The sequence below is a fragment of the Phacochoerus africanus genome, chromosome 4 (genome assembly GCF_016906955.1).
Source record: "Phacochoerus africanus isolate WHEZ1 chromosome 4, ROS_Pafr_v1, whole genome shotgun sequence".
Classification (NCBI taxonomy): Eukaryota; Metazoa; Chordata; class Mammalia; order Artiodactyla; family Suidae; genus Phacochoerus; species Phacochoerus africanus.
The window spans coordinates 108,783,082-108,802,270 of NC_062547.1; positions in this window are offsets into that span (position 1 = coordinate 108,783,082).

Below are 19,189 nucleotides of genomic sequence, written 5' to 3' on the forward strand. Positions count from 1 at the left end.
GCTCCAGGGAGTAACATCCCCACAGACCTTGTTTACTATAGGGATTGTACCTATGCCCAGATGGACATTAATCCCTAATCCCCTGTGACTCAGTTTACGGGAAGAGAAGGGCAAAGAAACCATGAGATCTACAGGACATTTCGCCCCTGAAACTCCTATTGGACAAGGACTGATATAGGTAACTGGGCAAGGCCAATGGGAGAAAAACCACATCTTTTTGGACCCCACGTGGTACCCCATCCCCATCTTTAAGGGATTAAAAACCCATATAGGACAATAGAGAGCAGGGAGTCTTTTCCCCCCTCCCAGCAGTCCTGGGAGTTATTTGCTTTCCTTTAATAAAGACTTTGCTTGCCTCCGGATTCTGGTAACATCTTTCTGGCATCAATTACATGTAGATTTAGGACTTTTTTTTGACCAATCTGTCACCATCTCTTAGTTTATCAGTGGCTTCCTTAGATGGGTATCACATTAGATTTATTTTGTATATGAGAACAAAGAAATGGTATATAAATTTAGCTGAATGGAATTAATTTTACAATCAGAAAAATCCCAGAGGAAAACAAGTTCCTATAGTTACCTATTGGTTGCCTGTCAGCTTCTCCCCTTTGTGCGAGCCAACAGCCCTGATTTCTGGGTGGGAGTCATGTGGACCTAGAAAGGTGACACCACAGCTAGGGGGTATAAATCATGCTTGATCTGATCCAGTCAGGAAACTGTTTTCCCCAGATGCAGAAATTGGTTCACAGGTGACCTGATCTTGTCCATTCAGAATGAATTTAGGACTTTTTTCTGGTAATGCAGGGACAAGATGCTCGTGTGTGGTGTGTGGGGACGGGGGAGTAGACTCAGTGACTCCAGCCGTTTTTGTTTACAGGAGGAAATCATCCTGAGGACCAGTAGATAGAACTGAGAATATTGTAAAGAATTGCATCTAGTCTTGATGCTATCATGAACTATTGTGCCTGATTAGGCTCTAGGCCTTTGAGGCCTGTGAGTCAGTAAGTTCCTATTATCTCTTCATCCATTTTAGGATCATTTCCTAATGTTCTTAACATATCTATCCTGATGTCATTTTCTGATCCCTCTTGTTGGCCCCAGAAATCACACTTTTTTGTTCACATGACATCTTGTCTTACTAGTTAGTATTTCATGTATCATCAGTTCTTGCTTTTTTTTAACCTACGAGACTATAAGCTTCTTATTGCCTGGTCATATACTCAAAGAATATTTGTTGCATTAAAAGGCAACATGCCACATGACAAATTATATTTTGTGTAAGAGGTACATGGTACCTATTTAAGACTCTTATAAGGAAAAACAAATAAAATCAGATTTAGAGCCAGAAATGCTTGTTATCTATGTTATTTTCCTTATTAAGTAGCAACAAAGTAGCTAGTGGCAAAGAAATCCAATGCCCATCAATGGTGTTTTTACTTGGTGTTATTATTAAAACTATCACATTGCCATTCAGTTAGCTAGTCTGTACAAAAGAAACTGATATTAACTGAAAATGGGCAGTCTAGTATGAAGAAAATGTGTGTGTGTGTATATGTGTTACTTTCACACTCACAAACAAAATCAATGCTGTGTTATAATTAACCAATTTCCAACAAATAAAAAAGTGTATTTCAAAATATTCAACACATTTAACTCATCAGTCTATGTGCTTCTCAATCAAAGATGTTAAATATTTTAAATATATTTTTAATATACATAAAATAGTGTATTTTTATTTAGAGAGAATTGAAGATTCCCCACTCTCAAAGTAACATGGCTTATTAGTAGCTATTACATGAGAAGGTGATTATTAATTTATATTGGACTATATGGAAATCTAATAGGTTAGATAATTTATAAATATTATAAATTTGAGGATATATGAGGGCATTTGAGGAGTGTATATGTTAATAGAGACAAGTTGGTTAGAACTCCAATATTCAGGGTGAAGAGTAGCTGAAACTTAGCTCTCCAATAATCAATTTTTAATGAATTTATGGGAGAAATGACACTTTTGAAGATTTGAGATTAATGGCAAGGAATGGCTCTTTGGGTTTTGAGGGAGAATTTGTTGTAGATCCTTGGTATTTCATTGCAAAATGTTTAATGGTGATACAGAATGGGGTGTGTACAGGGATGTCTTAGATAAGGTTGAGGTGACATGAGTCATCTGAGTGGAAAAAAAATAAGACTGTAAATGTCCTAACTCCATTTTCCTTGACCAAGGAATAATTAACTTTAATTCCCAAGATGACTTGACTTATATGAGGTATATACTATTGTTTCCTAATTAACACTGAAAAAGAAATTATTGGAAAATAAAGAAATTTCTAGTTGTGTGAATACTTAGGAAATTTCAAAGGTGATTACACATAACCCATGTTTTTTGAATATTGAACAGTGGAGGGAAAGAAAACTGGTAACATCATAAGAGTTTGTCCCTTTGGAGATAATCCAAAAGTTTCAGGCATGGCTATGTAGAGATGTGCTTTATAATTCAGTTTACAGGCTATATAGCAACCAAGTTTAAAATAGGCAATCTGAAGTAAGAACACTCCAGTTTAGATCCAATCTCTGACCCTTAATACTGTGTGACTTTGAAAATGCTATTCGAGCTCTTTATGTCTCAGTTTTGCAACATAGAGGTTTTTGAGGATTCAACAGATTACTTCATATAAAATACTTGTAATAGTGTAATATAGGACTTGGAGAGTTTCAACTAATGTTTGTTGTTTTTATTATTTTTTCTCATTAATAAGGTATTACCAATGGTATTCTACACTGTAAAAGATGAATTTCAGATTTTTTATTTGCATAAAACTGTTCACTGGTTCATTAGCATTACTTCTCAATAAATCTTACCATTGCTGTTAATACGTATTAAGTCATTACTGTAAAAAAAAAAAAAATCATTACTGTGAGTGGATAAAAATCTGACTAGATGTTGACCTAGTACATGGAGGAGATCTATTCATTTAAAGCTGTCAACTTTCCTGACCCAATTTTTATCTAGAATCAGGACATATTCTTAGAAAAAGCGCAGGATAGCAAGCTGCCTTCCACATGTCTTTAAACCCTGAACTCCCCAGCCATTATGCATTTTTACTCTGATGATATTTGAAGACAGGAAAAAAAAATACTGTTTTCCCCATGTTGTTTAGAATGAAGCCATTACACCACAAGCAACAACAAATACTCATAAATGAGTGACAACATAGTGGCCTCAAAATTAAGAAAATTATAACATTTAATTTTTTTTTAACTATAGGTGAATTAGAGTCAATAGTCTTGGTCAAGCTTGATATAATTTCCAAAGTATTGCAATATAAAGAAGGCAAATATTGATTGAAACAAAGAACATAGCCTCAGGAAATTCTGCAGTGATTAAATGCTTTGTATTTGAGCAATGGAATAAGTATCATTGAAGTTAATTGGCAGTCAGTACCTTCTATGCAGTACAGCCTATTGATTATGAACCTAACAATGAAATACCTAACTGCATGAATGTACAGTATCCTTGAATAACATTAATACCCCTTCAGCCCATTTGCACCATATACAATGTGTAATATTGTATTATCATTAATAAATTGTACTATAGCATCAATTATTAATTAATCATTAATCACTCTCAAACAGTAAAATTTAAAAATTCTCCTTGAACAGTTTGAAAAACCCATATGTACAAGCTCTGAAGTTGGGCAGTGAATCTATTGTAGATATTTTTACTGAAGTTCATAAAATTTAGGTGACTTTAAAGTCAAATAGAGTTTATCAGTGGTCAGAGATGAGAAGTTTTCTGTGCAATTGTGGCATCACAGAATTGTACATCTAATTCAAATTCAATTCTTTTTTATGTCAAACCTTACCAGAGACACTGAGCTTTGAGAACTTTGGTTTTAAGTTCAATGACTTAAAACTTGGCAGAAGAATATGGTACAGATCATGTTTGGGTTAGCAAGCCCTTTTAGTGGCTCTTGTTGATCACTTTCATTTGCCAAGTTTCTTGTTGGAACATTTCTTGCGTTGAACCAAGGATGGAGAAATAAAGACAAATTTATCTCATGCAAGGGCTTATATAACCAACTCTAAATTAACTGTACAGTTTAGGGGACAGTGAATACAGAGCTAATTAAAATTCTTGGGTGATCCTTAGGTCTCATATGTGTTTCGGCTTATTCTTCCAAATTTCTGCAGAGCTACAAAGGTAAAATAAAAGGGATTGACTTACACATCACCATGACCTTTCGTTCTACACACTGATGAAGTTAATGAGCAATGAAACAGAAAGAGTAGGCAGCAGAGGGAGATAAGGGGCTCAAGGTCGTCAGCTTGTGCATTAGGTTTAGTATAATCATGAGTTGACTGCTTTTGGATAATCTCTTTCCAAATTAGATGAGGGCAATGTGTCCAATTTTTATTTCTGAAAAAGCTGAACCCCCCTTACAGCCCATAATGTACATAATTCATGCCCTTCCAAAGTGGCCTGATTACCTTATTCTGAATTTTTCCATTAGTAAAGAAGCTTTCATTGTACACAAGATGAGAGAATGTGGGCTGATGTTTAGTTATAAAATACAACTGTGCCTTCATTTCTTGAATATACACCAAGCAAAGAATACTACAACAGATGCTTCTTCCCTAAACTGACTTAGGAGACCCCAGCCAAACAATTAGGGAAAAGGTAGAAGAAATGGTTACCATCAAATGTATGAAACATTTCTCTACAAAAGTCAATGTTAAAATCTGGGTTAGTGAATATCAGAGGTGAAGATTCTGAGAGAAGAATAGAGATGATTTTGTTGATTTTCTTGTTCTTCACATTCTTTCAACTTGCTTACAAGGGTTGCATTTTTGTAAAAGGTTTTTGTAATGTGGCTATTGTGAAGTGTATTTGTGCAGGGAATAGTATTGTGTGTGGTGGTGTCTGTTGTGTGTATGAGTAGTGACTGATAGGTGAGTGTATGGTAGTTGATAGTGTGTATGCTTGATGTGTGAGAATGCTTGTTAAGTATATGTGGGAGGAACTGTTGTTGTTATTGCTGAATGTGTATTTGATGGGAAGTATGGGTTTGGGTTTAGCCTTTGTCGGGGCAGGTCACTGAATTAATATTTGGCCATTTGAATAAATGAACCTTTGGTATCCTTAGTTTATTGGGAAGCAGAGATCAGTGTTGAGATGGCTCTTTGCTTTAGTCTTTATTGCTAACCAGTGTCTGTGCCAGTGAGATGCTATAGCAAGTCTTGAGGAAGACCTGAGCCTCCTTCAAAAGCCACCCTTGAAGTCTGATTGTTGGGGAATGCCCCCCTCCCCCATCCAATTGAAAATATTTCAGTCTGCTTTAGGAAGAGAGTGAATGAATGAGAATAGAGTGAGAGGGGGAGAAGGTGAGAGGGAGAGGAGAGAGGGTTGGGGGGAGACAGAAAACTAGAGATACCTCCCCTGCTGTACTTTATGCAACTCTGACATCCCTAGCACAGTCTCGGCTTTTTCTCTGTGGGAATTCTCCTTGACCATGGGAGTAGTCTTTGTTCTAGGCCTAGCAGACTATTTCTGGAGGTAACTCTTGGATTATTTGCAACTTCTACACATTAGCCTCAGACTAACTGATGTGGTGCTGGGTTGTGTTACAAATTTGCAAAGAACAACCTTTTAACCAATTTTATTGGAATCAAAATCTTTTCAACTATTCACTAAGAAGCCCTGAAACAACCCAATCCCATGATTCATAGAAAACCACAATATGCCCCTTTGGAAACATAATAATCTTCTTTCCTTAGATTGTTATTTTTTATCCAAATAAGTGGAAACAGGGAGGCTATCCCCACTTTTTGTTATCTGATATGTATGCAAGGTGACTCTGCTTCAGTAATTGCAATAGCCAGAGAAGAGTGATTGCTTCTTTGATTTTATAATAGTGTTTGTCCTCAGAGGTGTATTCCCCAAAATCAATGTCAACTGGATTTAGAGGAAATGTTTTTAATGGGCCTTCTGCTGTCAAGTCTCCCTGGGATGTTTGATCAATGTCTCTGCAACTGTGATAGGAACCCTGTAATTTTAGCAGCCTGGTTCAGAGCAGACCATCTCAGGGGCTCAAATACTTACAAAGGTCGGAAAGATATAAATGGGTGATGCATTTAGGTATAAACCATAGGGAATATGGAGGACTATATGAAACTGGCAAGTATATCTCATATACAAGAGGCAGCTACCACTTATCCCTGTCATTTGTTAGCCCGAGGGAGTGAGACCTCTGTGTTTGTAGGAATCTTTCTTACAGTTTCTATCCATATCTCTCTAAGAAACAGACTAGGAGTTCCCATTGTAGCTCAGCGAGTTAAGACTGAGGATATGGGTTCCATCCATGGCCTCATTAGTGGGGATCTGGTGTTGCTGCAAGCTGTGGCATAGGGTAGGTAGGTCACAGACATGGCTTGGATCTGGTGTTGGTACGGCTGTGGCATAGGCTGGCATCTGCAGCTCCAATTCTACCCCTGGCCTGAGAGATTCCATGTGCATAGATATGTTCGTGAAAAGAAAAAAAAGAAAGAAAAAGAAACAGACTAAGTTGGGGTTACATACAGTTAAACTTCTGGATAGGTTACTCTGAAGAAAAGAATTAGGGAATCCTCTGATATTAAAATCTTCCATGGAGGACCAAATTAGCTTCCTAGGGCTGCCTAGCAAAATACCACAAACTAGGTGACATACCAGCAGAAATTATTATTTTGCAGTTCTGAAGACTAGAAGTCTAAGATCAAGGTGTTTGCAGTTTGGTTTCTTCTGAGGCCTCTATCCTTAGTTTGCAGATGGTCATCTTCTCACTGTGTTCTTATTGATCTTTTTTCTGTACTTAAGCATTCCTGGACTCAAACTTTCTTCTGTGTCCAAATTTCCCCTTCTTATAAGGACACCAGTCAGATTTGATTAGGGCTCACCCTAAGTGATCTCACTTTAATTTAATCAGTTCTTTAAGGGTGTATGTTCAGATACTGTCACATTCGGAAATCCTGGGGGTTGGGACTTCAATATGGAAGTTTTGAGGGGACACAATTCAGCCCATAACAAAGTAGCACCCCACAGTCTGATTCTGCAGAGGCAGGCAGCTTGGGCATCTGCATCCTATTTTCCACATTCAGACCAGTAGACAAGTATGTATTATAAACAAGAAAGAACAACTTCAGCATCACATATGCAGTGACTTAATTAATGGTTTAAGCTTATCCCTAGACAAGAATCCCCAAAGAAACTTGTGATTAATACAGATTATAAAAGCTTGCTAAAGAGAGTGTGTAAATACTTGACTCCTGTAGCAGAATCAACTTTTTCATCATTTGTGAGCTTTATTCCCTTCTGGAGATGGCATTGTCCTTAAATAGTTAGTAATTGGTACTTTAGAGCCTTCCAGCATTTGTTACCAAGTACAGTGCCTATTCTTTAAGACAGAGCATCTGTGGTGAGAAATGGTGGTTTATGCTCCCTGTCCCCATATTGCCACAGTCTTAGAAGTCAATAAATGCTTAGCCTTCCAGAGAGAGGCTCCCACATTGATGATGAGAATAATTGCATAGACTGCTTTTTTGAGTAAATAAAGATGAGTTTATGTCTTGTGGGGGAAAAAAAAAAGCAGAGTAGAAATTGAATACCCCAGGTATGTGCTTTAAATGCTTTACTTAAAAAAAAAAAATGGGCATTGCTTTTTGTTGGGTGGGGATAAAGACCAATAATATTGATCTGGTAATTTAAGAATTTGGCACTGAGTGTTCTTACTTCACATTTCCATAACTTCACTTGGTTACTGGATGACTCAAAATGCTGTGTAGGTATGGGAACATTTTTCAGTCCTATGGTTAGAACATCAAAATACAGTTTCATATCTGGAGGCTTAGGTGTTAGAATATTCTGGAAAAATCAAAGGTAGCAGACACCTGGAAGGGGATATTCGATTATGCAATCCTTTTCAGTTTCTCCATTTAAGAATTTGGAATTGGGTCTCAGAGGCTTTAGTTTATCCCTATTGGATATGAGGGGTAGAAAAACAGGGTTTTTTGGGCTGTTATATTTGGGTAGTGTGCATCACAAGGCAGAGAAATCTTCAAAGAAGGAGAAAAACAAAGGAGACAAACCAGGAGAAGTAGAATGGGAGCATCTTACTGTTCAGGGCAATGGTGAAAGTAACCAGTTTCTAATTCCCTGTTTCTTGTTTCCTTTTTTTTCACGAGATCAGGTGTATTTCTTGCCCAATGGGTTGAATAAAATATCCATTTATATTTCTGGTAAATGCTATTATTTGCCTGAGAGGTTGAGAAAGATTCTGTATCCCAAATCAAGAAAAATAATAATTAATTGTGAAAGTCATCACCATCCAGTTCTGAATAACCAACCCAAATCTTTCAGTTTCTTTCTTTTTAAAACTTTGTAGTCAATTGCATTTTTTTTTTCTGTCAATTTATACTCCCTCCAAGGTTTGAGGAAAAAATATGGTCATTTTTACCTCCTAGTTTATATGATTTATGATCAGATTTTCTATAGTTTGAAAGTTTTATTTTTGAAATATAGGAGCCAAGCATGATAATTTTAATACTATAGTATTTAACACACTGATGGACCATATTAAAGCCTCAACAAATAGCTGTGGACTGGTTCATTTTGATTTCTAAGTCCTTCATATGGTGCAAAGCGTTGTGTTATTTGTACAATCTACCATGACTTCTGCGTCGGTATTGACTTGTTTTATGCTGTAAAATGACTATGTAAGAATTGGTACAATGATTGTGTCAACTACCTTAATTCAGATACTGTCAACATATTTCAGATTTCTTATCTCCTTTTTTACTAAGATGCTATGGAGGATTGCCAAGTAGTCTAGCCCAGAGAAATTTAGGGCTAGATGAAGATTCATTCTCCTGGGTAACGCGTGGGATGATGTGTTGTTTAATTAATTTTGAACCTCTATTGCTTCTCTAAAATCACTAGGTGTAGAGTAGGTTGGATAATCAGGGCCAGGTCTAAAGTAGACTGGCTATTGCTGTCAAGCCTAAAGCTCATGGGATTTTAAACACCAGAAATATTGTCTGATGCACTTGTGCTTTGGAAGAAAACACCCTCTGATTACTGTGATTTGAAGTTTTGCCTCTGGCTTTAGAAGCAGATGTCATGTAATTAGTGGTGCATCTTGAGGGCAGTCCCTGCATATCTGCTACATACACTTTAGGCAAGAATCTAGCCTTCTTAAGCCAGAGCTTCCTTAAGACCTTTATTTGTCCTTTTTACAAAAGGAAGATATAACCTTGTGCTTATATAGTTAAAAGGGGAGTACAAACAGCAGTCTTAATACGATGAACACTATTGAACTATACACTTAAAAATGGTTAAGATGGTAAATTTTGTTACATTTACTATACTTTAAGAAAAATTAAAAAGTGGCGTATGATCATATTCTTACTTAAGACTTCCCTGAGGCCAGAGGTAAGTGCCTAGGTAGGCCAAAATGATCCCTTTGGTTTTAAATTTATATTAAATATTTTCTTGAGTTAACACTATCTTATTATTTACCTTGAATGTTAAATATTCTCAGACATTCCATGAATACCCCTGCCTTCATCCTGTCTTGTTTCCTTCTATGAACATTTATGTATCTGGAACCAGAGAGATGAGAAGCAGGATGTGCTTTTTGCCCTCAAGGAGCTACAGACTGGTTGGGATGACTGACAAGCAAAGGCAAAAATTCCAAGACAGATGTGTGTACATGATGTTTAGGAAATCACAGAAGGGGCATCCAGCTAAGTCTGTAGTGTGGGTAGAGGGTGGACATGACCTACCAGAGAAGTAAGTCAGGAAGAGTGAGTAGGGGTAAGAGTGAGTAGGAGTAAGTCAGGAAGAGTGAGTAGCTAGATGAAGAATGAAGAGCAGGGCATTACAGACAGAGGAACAGCTACAAAGGTGGAAAGCATGCAGGTTTTTTCATTTCTTTTTGTTTTTTTCTTTTTTTGCTTTTTAGGGCTGCAACTGCGGTATATGGAAGTTCCCAGGTTAGGGGTCAAATTGCAGCTACAGCTGCTGGCCTATGTCACAGCCACAGCAACGCCAGATCCGAACTGCATGTGTGACCTATGCCACGGCTAATGGCAACACTGGTTCCCTGACACACTGAATGAGGCCAGGGATTGAACCCCCATCCTCATGGGATACTAGTAGGATTTGTTTTTGCTGTGCCACAATGGGAACTCCCTACATTTCTTTTTTTCAAGAATTTTTTTATCTTTGGTGCCTTGTGTTTGTGTGAGTAAGGGTTGAGAAGTTAGAGAAGGTGGCAAAATGGCAAGAGATGAGGCCAGAGGAGTTCCTGTCATGGCACAGTGGAAACAAATCTGACTAGGAACCATGAGGTTGTGGGTTTGATCCTTGGCCTCACTTAGTGGGTTAAGGATCCAGCATTGCCATGAGCTGTGGTGTAGGTCGCAGACATGGCTCAGATCTGGTGTTGCTGTGGCTGTGGTGTAGGCTGGCAGCTGTAGCTCCCAATTGGACCCCTAGCCTGGGACCTCCATATGCCATGGATGTGGCCCTAAAAAGTTAAAAAAAAAAAAAAAAAAGAAGGAAAAAAGAAATGAGGCCAGAGAAATAGTTTCAGGTCCTTGTGTACCATGCTCAAGAAATTAGTTTTTATCCTAAAGCTTCTCTTAAGTGTTTGAGGGCAGAACCAGAGAAGGAATTTAAATAAGAAATGACATCAGGTTTGTGGTTTAGAGAAGTCACTTTCACAGATCTGTGGGAATGAATTCAGTTAAGATGGAAGAAACCGGATGACTTTCCAGGAATTGAGATGAGGAATATTAAAGGAATGAACTAAAGCTGTGGGAGTGGAAGAGAGGAGAGGGAGTTGAGCAATGAGGTGATAAGATGTGAGAGGAGTGGGGAAGAAAAAGGAAGAGTCAGGAGTGAGTAGCTCTTTGAATGGTACACTGAAGATTTGTGCATTTCAATATATGAAATTCCTCAAAATAACTGTTCTTAGTAATAGGCATGCTCAAGTATTTAGGGGTGAAGTGTATGATGTCTATAGATTTGAAGTAAGATAGATTAGTGAGAGGATAAATGGGTTGATATGTGGTAAAGCAAATATAATACAAATGATAAGAGTAGAATCTAGGTATGTGAATATTCACAGTACAGTTCCTTCAGTTTTTTCTAGAAGATCAGTAATTTTCAGAATAAAATATAGTGGGAAAATGTTGCTCCTATTACTTTACATAATGTAGAGAAGTTATAATGTTATTTATTATGTAAGAAAATCACAACGTAATTGGAGTTACCAAGACCACACCTAGTAACTTGAAAGCCCCATCATATACAGTGCTTCTATAGTATATAGCATTTCCACACATATGTGTGAGTCATATGTCCACCCCAACTCATAATAGCTAGTAGAGTGACAGGCAAATAACTGGAAAAGTCATGCATTGCTCTAGACATTAATAGATAACATTATAAAATATTGCTTACTCCAGAATATGTTATTCCACTTAGAATCTAGTATAATTGACTTTGGGTTCTGTGTGTGAAAGGAGGGAAATAAAGTGTTTTTAAAAAACACACAAAGAACTTCCTGATTCATTGTGTGACAAGGGCCATGGTTGTTGCCATGTTGGTCATGTTTTCTTAAACTCTACCCACCTTCCTAGGAGCTCATCTATGTGACTATCTGCCATAAGCAAAGTAGAGAATCTGAGATAAGAGTAGATTTGGGGTTAGGGGACACAGGCAGAGAGAATTATTTTCGGTTTGGACATACTGGGTCTGAATGCCACAGATAACTGGACATAATGGTTTTTGAACTCAGAGGACAGTTCTGTGCTAGAGAGGAGGAGTCTTTGGAATATAGCCAGAGAGTCACATAGATGAGCTCCTGGGAAGGTGGGTAGAGTTTAAGAAAATATGACCAAGATTAGAATTCTAAAGAATATTTGAAGGAACAAAGAAGTTGAATTTTCCTAGAAGAATTGGAAAGCATATACAGATAGGTGGGAGGAAAATGCAGGAGAAAGAGAAAGCCTGGGGAGTAAGGGGAGGGGAGCAGGAGGAGAGAGGGCAGGGGAGAAGGGTGATGGTGGAGGTGGGAAGAGAGAGAGAGAGAAGGAGAGGAGGAGGAGGGAGAGAGAGAATACACATATCTGAGAGGAAAGAGTAAGTCAGAAGGAATGAATGGCTATCGAGTTCAGGTGGTTCCCTGAGGTCAAGGCTAAGGAGAAAACTCCTGGATATGGTGGTCCTAAGTGATTAGAAACCATGGCGAGAGTAGTAGTTTCAGTGAAGAGGTGGATTCAGAAGCTGGATTATAGCACAATAAAGAATTAAGGAGCAATATGAGGTTAGAATCTGGATACAGCAAGTATAGATTATTCTTAAAGAAGTCTGGCTGTAATGGATTGAGGTAATTTACAAAAAGTAATAGCATGACTCATTATGGCTAAGGGGGAAAATAATCTGAAATATAGTTTAAATAAACAGAAGAGAAATTTGTAATAATTGAGCCAAGTGCCTGAATGGCTGTGAGGGGAAGGAATCCAAGGGTCAGGTAGAGAGTCTAGACCAGGATGCAGGTAGGGAGACCTTCCTGTCCTTCCATTTTGATGAGGGAAAGGAGGAGGTGAGGATGGGTGTGAATATGTTGCTTTTTGGGGCTGGGTGTGAGGGCAAGCGGAAAGGTAAGAATCTGTATTTATTAGCATCTTATTGTCTCTGGAGCATAAATATGAGGTCACTGGGTAAAAGTGATTGAGACAGTGATGGACTCAGTATTTAAAGATGGTTTGGAATAACTGTTATGGAGTTGTGAGCAGGAGCAGAATAGAGACCCAGAAAGGAATGCCAGGCCACCAGAAGGCAAGGTTGGATAGTTTCTTTCAGGGTCTTTTAGCTTATTATATAGAAGAGATGTCTCTCTAGCCATTTCCATTCTGAACTGCTTCTCAGCTCTCAGCTGCCTGCTGTTTTGGATTTAAGCCTCATCATAGATATCTGAAGAGAATCCCTTTTCTTTTATAAAGTGCTAAATGTCATCCACCTGTACAATTTACAAAAAAATAAAGTACAAAAAATGAGATTAAATCCCTCAACCTAATGTGAAGTATCCTTTTTTCTTTTTCTTTTTACAGCTGCACCCATGGCATATGGAAGTTCCCAGGCTAGGAGTCAAACTGGAGCTGCAGCTGAGGCCTATGACCCAGCCACAGCAAGAGCAGATCTGAGTCACCTCTGTGGCAATACCGGATCCTTAACCTACTGAGAGAGGCCAGAGGTGGAACTTGAATTCTCGTGGAGATTACGCTGAGCCTTTTACCCCACTGAGCCACAATGGGAACTCCTGGAATATCCTTAACAATGTTGGTATCAGAATTCAATTGACCCACACACCGATATGACCACGAAAGCTGGACATAGTCTAGTATTTATATTATATATTGCAGCTTATCTCTTTGGGAAGGTAACATATTCTGCTTCTGCAAGCCTGGATGCTCTTTAAGGCAAGTCAGAAGTTGCCAAGTCTAACCCTATTCCCTAGACCTTACATATTCAGGTGGAAGGCAAGATTTCATAGCTTTAAATCAAGATCGCACTGTTGACATTTTAGTTTTCCAATGACCAAGTGGCATCCTGTTGTTCTTCTTTCTGGAAAAATGACCTCCAATCCTAATCTCTGCTTTCCCAAATGTGGTTGTAGGGTGGGAGTCAACTAAGTGTTGGAGTCATGTGTGGTTTCTGATGTGAGTCCTAGAGGCTTTATTTTGACACCTTTCTTTTCACGTGGTTTTCATCTCAACCTCAATTTTAGCTGCATCTCCGTTTCAGGAACTGCATCTCCCTGGCTGCTCCTGGTGGCATCCTTAAGTACCACTGCTGTATCTTTCCTAAGTCATTGCACTCAAGTGACCAAATTCTTCAAGTCTCAATTAACCCTTACCTGGCTAAGTAACTCACAGAATAACATTAATAAATGTTTCAGAAATAGCTTGTGAAATAGAGTTAATTCTGAATCTGAACTCAATTTATTTCATCTTGATTTTGAAGATTTAATGTTATTTAAATCTTAAGTTGTGATCATTCATTGGTGAGTTCCACTTCCCATGTCTTCTGCTTACTCAGAAGTGCTCCTCAGGGTCCCAGTCAACACACATTTATCAAGAACCTACTGTAGCTTGTCACTGGTTATAAAGAGGTGGATAAATCACAGTGCTTGCCATCAGAGATACCTTCAAGTTTGGTAAGAGACAGACTGATAGTTAACATTTAGCAGCAACTTGCCAATTGTAGTGTATAGAATAATTAGTTGAACGTCTAGATAAAATGCAGGTTCCTGGGCCCATCCTTGGGGAGATGTTTTCTACAGAGCTGCAAAAGAATCTGCATTTTTAAAAAGCATTTAAAGATGGTTGGTCTGGAGAATGGTGGAGGTGAGTCTATGCAGATGGTGTGAGAACCACACTTGGAAAAACAATGCAAGTCTAAGGATTACAATAAAGGTATTTATCCTGCATGCTCTGGGAGCCAAGGAGGGGCTGACTGACTCAGCCAAGGGAGGTTGAGGGTAGAGGAGGCTGAGGAAGGGAGGATTTATTGGATGGTTGCACACTCTCCTCTCATATAATCCTGTGGGATCTGTGAGTCAAATAAATATCCTTGTCTAAAACTTCTACTAAAGTATTTTCCACTTGATTTACAGTGTGCATCTTTTTCTCGTGTATGTTTTTATGTTTTCTTTTTACTAAACAAGTTAAAGTTTGCAACTTCATGGGTTTTATATGTCTCTCTTTCTAGATATGTTGTAATTAAGGAGCAGTTTCCTCTAAAACTGAGTTTCCCATTCTCAGGTCCTTATTTCTGAATTGCAGTTACTGTATATGCCTTGTTTGCCTTTGGCAAACAAGCTCTTTTCCTTAACCCCAAACTAAAAATATAACCCTTAACCTCACCTAAATACTGAATGTATTATTTGCTTCTCTCAATTTAAAAGGAAGGTTAGGGTACTGTTTTGTGAAACTAGACTGCAAGAGGAATGTTTAACCAAGAACCAAACATTTTCTTTCTAGAGATCCATTAGCTTTAATGGCTATGAGTCTAGTTTTTAATTTTTGGGACATTTGTTGAGAGAATACACACAAGCAGACCATGTTGATTAGAGAAACTAATAATAAGTGCCTGTGGAAAGTTACCACAGGATAACTGAACGCCATTACATTTGTGTTTTTGAGTTTACACTTTGATGTAGAGAAAGTGAGAAATGTATCACATGCAAATCTTTATGCAGTTAATCACTGAGAAATGAGAAACAGTGTCAAGCTGTAGAATATTTTCCTTTTTAATATCCAAGTATTACTTCCTTCATGTTGAAATATAGAAACAAGAGTTGTGTTTTGTTGGCAGGCAGGAGAGATGTGGAAAAGTTGTGTTACCCATTTTTTGGAAAGAAGGTACTGTGGACTGAATTGTGTTTCCCCTAATTCATACGTTGAGGCCCTAACCCCCAATGTGACTGTTTCTGGAGAAAGGGCTTTTAGGAGGTAATTAAGGTTAAATGAGGTCACAAAAGGGGGGTCTTAATATGATAGAATTGGTAGCCTTATAAGAAGAGGAAGAGACAAAAATTCTTTCTATACATACACACCAAGGAGAGGCCATATGTACACACAGTGAGAAAGCTGCCTTCTGCAGGCCAAGAAATGAGCCCTTACTAGAACCAACCATGCTGACACCCTGGCTTCAAACTACTAGTTTCCAGAGCTCTGAGAAAATAAATTTTCGTTGTTTGAGCCACCCAGTCTGTGGCATTTTGTTATGGAAACCTAAGACAGAAGATGTCTTTGGCAGCATGGGAATCCATGTTCTGAGTTCTACTTGTGATTCTACTACCTTTAGTTCTTTGGCTCCAGAAGTTTCATAAGACTTATTTTCTTCTTTGTAGAATGAAGGAGTAAGACTAACTGGCTTTTTTTTTTTTTTTCCTGTCTTTTTGCCCTTCCTTGAGCCGCTCCTGCAGCATATGGAGGTTCCCAGGCTAGGGGTCTAATTGGAGCTGTAGCCACTGGCCTTTGCCAGAGCCACAGCAATGCGGGATCTGAGCTGCGCCTGTGACCCACACCACAGCTCATGGCAACACTGGATCCTTAACCCACTGAGCAAGGCCAGGGGTCGAACCTGCAACCTAATGGTTCCTAGTCGGATTCGTTAACCACTGGTCCACGACGGGAACTCCATGACTAACTGGCTTTTAAAATAATTTTCAGTTTTGAAATTTTTTATTCTAATTGCATGAAATAAACCACTTTGGTGAAGATCATATAACATTGGGCCTGAAGCAACTTTCAGGGTCTTTTTGCCTGATTCTCATTTAGCGGAAGAGAAAATTCAGGCCCCAATAGATTAAATAACATGACCTTCCCAATATCACAGGAATGATCCTGGTGATGCCCGGAAGTGTAGTTTCTTCTTTGTTCCTCTTTCTTTTACACGACTGAATAGGTTGTTAGATATTAAATAGGAGTAGGGTTTTCTTTCATGGACCTATTTTATTGGGAAAATATTAGTAAGTTGGAAAATACTAAGCTTTTTAGAATAAAGATTTTTTATTGTTTTATGGTGATTTATGATGAAAGCATTCTGTATTTTCTTTTAAAGTTACCTATTATTGCATTGAAATGTTTATCTCTAAATGTTTATTAAGTAATGCCAATATGCATATGTAGTGATATTTTATTAAAAATTTTTTTCCAAAATAAGACATGATATGGTAAATAATAAAATTATACAGATGGATTTATGTTGAAAAGTAAGTTTATCAACCGAAATTCTCTGTCCCCAATTATTCTCCACAAAAGCAAAATCATGCTGATAATTTTTAAATTTCTTTTTAAGGTTAGCATGACGACTTTAGAGAATGTGCTTATTACTGTACTCTTCCATAAATCAATAAACCACAACCATAGACTTCCTATTGAAAAACTTGAGGTGATAACTCACATTACTCTCCCATCCCCATCTCCCATGTTAAAATTTGATATTAGTAATATTTTTAGTTTTTCTAAACCTTTGTAATTTTAAAATAATTTCATAAAACACCTTTTGGCAGAATTTTTTGATTCCATACTTTGTAAAATGAGTACATTTAAGCAGTAGGACCCCTGCTTTTTTTTCACATTTTTCTGTACCTATTTCTATATCCTCCTATCAGCTATACTTTTGCTTTTACATTGTCAAGGTTAACATTTACATTCCATTCTGCAACCACAAATGTGTCTTCTGTGTTTGTCCAGACATTGATTCTAATGTTGAAAACCTAAAAACAATGTTTTTTGTTTGTCTTTTGTCCTTTTTAGGGCCACACCCATGGCATATGGAGGTTTCCAGGCTAGGGGTCTAATTGGAGCTGTTGCTGCCAGCCTACACCACAGCCACAGCAATGCGGGATCCCCAACCCACTGAGGAAGGCCAAGGATCGAACCCTCAACCTCATAGTTCCTAGTCGGATTTGTTTCTGCTGCACCATGACGGGAACTCCTAAAAACAATGTTTTAAAGAATGTTTTGGGATCCTAGGTATTCTATATAAGTGGATTTTATGCAAAAATGGAAATTAGAAATTTGCCACTTAGGCAATTTTGGATTGAAAATTACATTTATTTGAATTTTGGTGGGAGATAAATATTCCATTATTCTCTGATTTGCTTTTAAAAATGATTTAGCATAAATAAAATGCTAGAAAGGGTATCATAGATATCATTTAAATAATTTTTTAAACTGTGTTAATTTTCATAAAATTGGAATTTTTGGCTTGATCCAAAAGGTCTGATTAGACACTGTGTTAAATTGTAGTGCTTTAGAAGTCTTGATAGCAACTCTTTGACAACTGGTTCACTCATTGAATTCAGTAAAATTCTGTCTTTAATGTGTTTCTATCATGTGATGCTTAAAATTACTCTGTATAACTAAGTCAGAACCTCACTGTAAATCATCCTTAGAGTCACAAAAAAGACTTCATTATTGTTAAAAGTGTAATTATGGTAGTTGGTATGGGATGAAGGGAAAGTGTTCACATTAATAATCTCTCATGTACTAATTTCTTCTATGTCCATTGAAGCTTCTAGGAGGTTTCAATGGGCTTTGGGTCAAGTGTGTCTATGTTTTTAATTATATTAACACTCTAATACATTGCCTCTTTTTTGGTGTTTATATTTGCAGTGTGGTTGCTACAGAGTTATTTGTAGAGCAGAAACTACAAGTCTCTAGGCCCTTTTGATGAAAGTATGTTCTTGAACCTCCTTGCCTATTTAGCATTTCATACCTTGCAGACATAAATCCCGGAGCTAAGCTTACTTTGAATAGCTCTATATAATTTCACTCCTCCAAGGGTAGTTATATCATTTCTGAGGTAAAAGGATCAATACAGAATAGTGTTCTCTAAGTAAGGGCTAAACCAATACGAAATAAAGCACTGATGAAGCATTTCATGGCTTCCTGTTTGTGATGTTCATCAAAGCTGTAAAACTGACTAATACTAGGATTTGAGCTCTGTGTAGGACTATATGGTTGCAGAATATCTGAGACAGTCTTTGTACTTGTCATTGTGCCCAAGGATTTCTATTTTTACAATAGATCACAAGGCCTTTAACTTCTGATTAAATCACATATCTCATTGTGAGAAAATTTATTATGAACTACTAATGTCAATGTATTTCCATAGTTTCTACTAGATTATGAACTCCTAGAGAGCATTCATTATGCTTTTCTTCTTTATGTCTTCCAGAGTATGCTAGAGGATGCTTCTCATACATGAGATGGTTGGCAGGAGCTAGTTTTCTGCCTGGCAGTGTGCTAATCAATTTAGATGCATTTTTTTTTTCTTTAATTCTCAGAACAACCCCACAAGGGAAGCATTCTTCTGTTTCATGGATGAGTAATTTAAGGGAAAGAGACATTAAATCGTTTGGCTAGAGGCAAACAGCTAGTTAAATGTTCAAGCCAGAATTCATCTGTGACTGAACTCTTCCAGAATGTCTTATGGTTGGAATCATACAGAATATAGCCATTTCAGATTGACTTCTTTCACTTAGTAATATGCATTTAAGATTCGTATATATCTTTTCATGGCTAGATAGCTCATTTCTTTTTAGTGCTGAATAATATCCCATTGTCT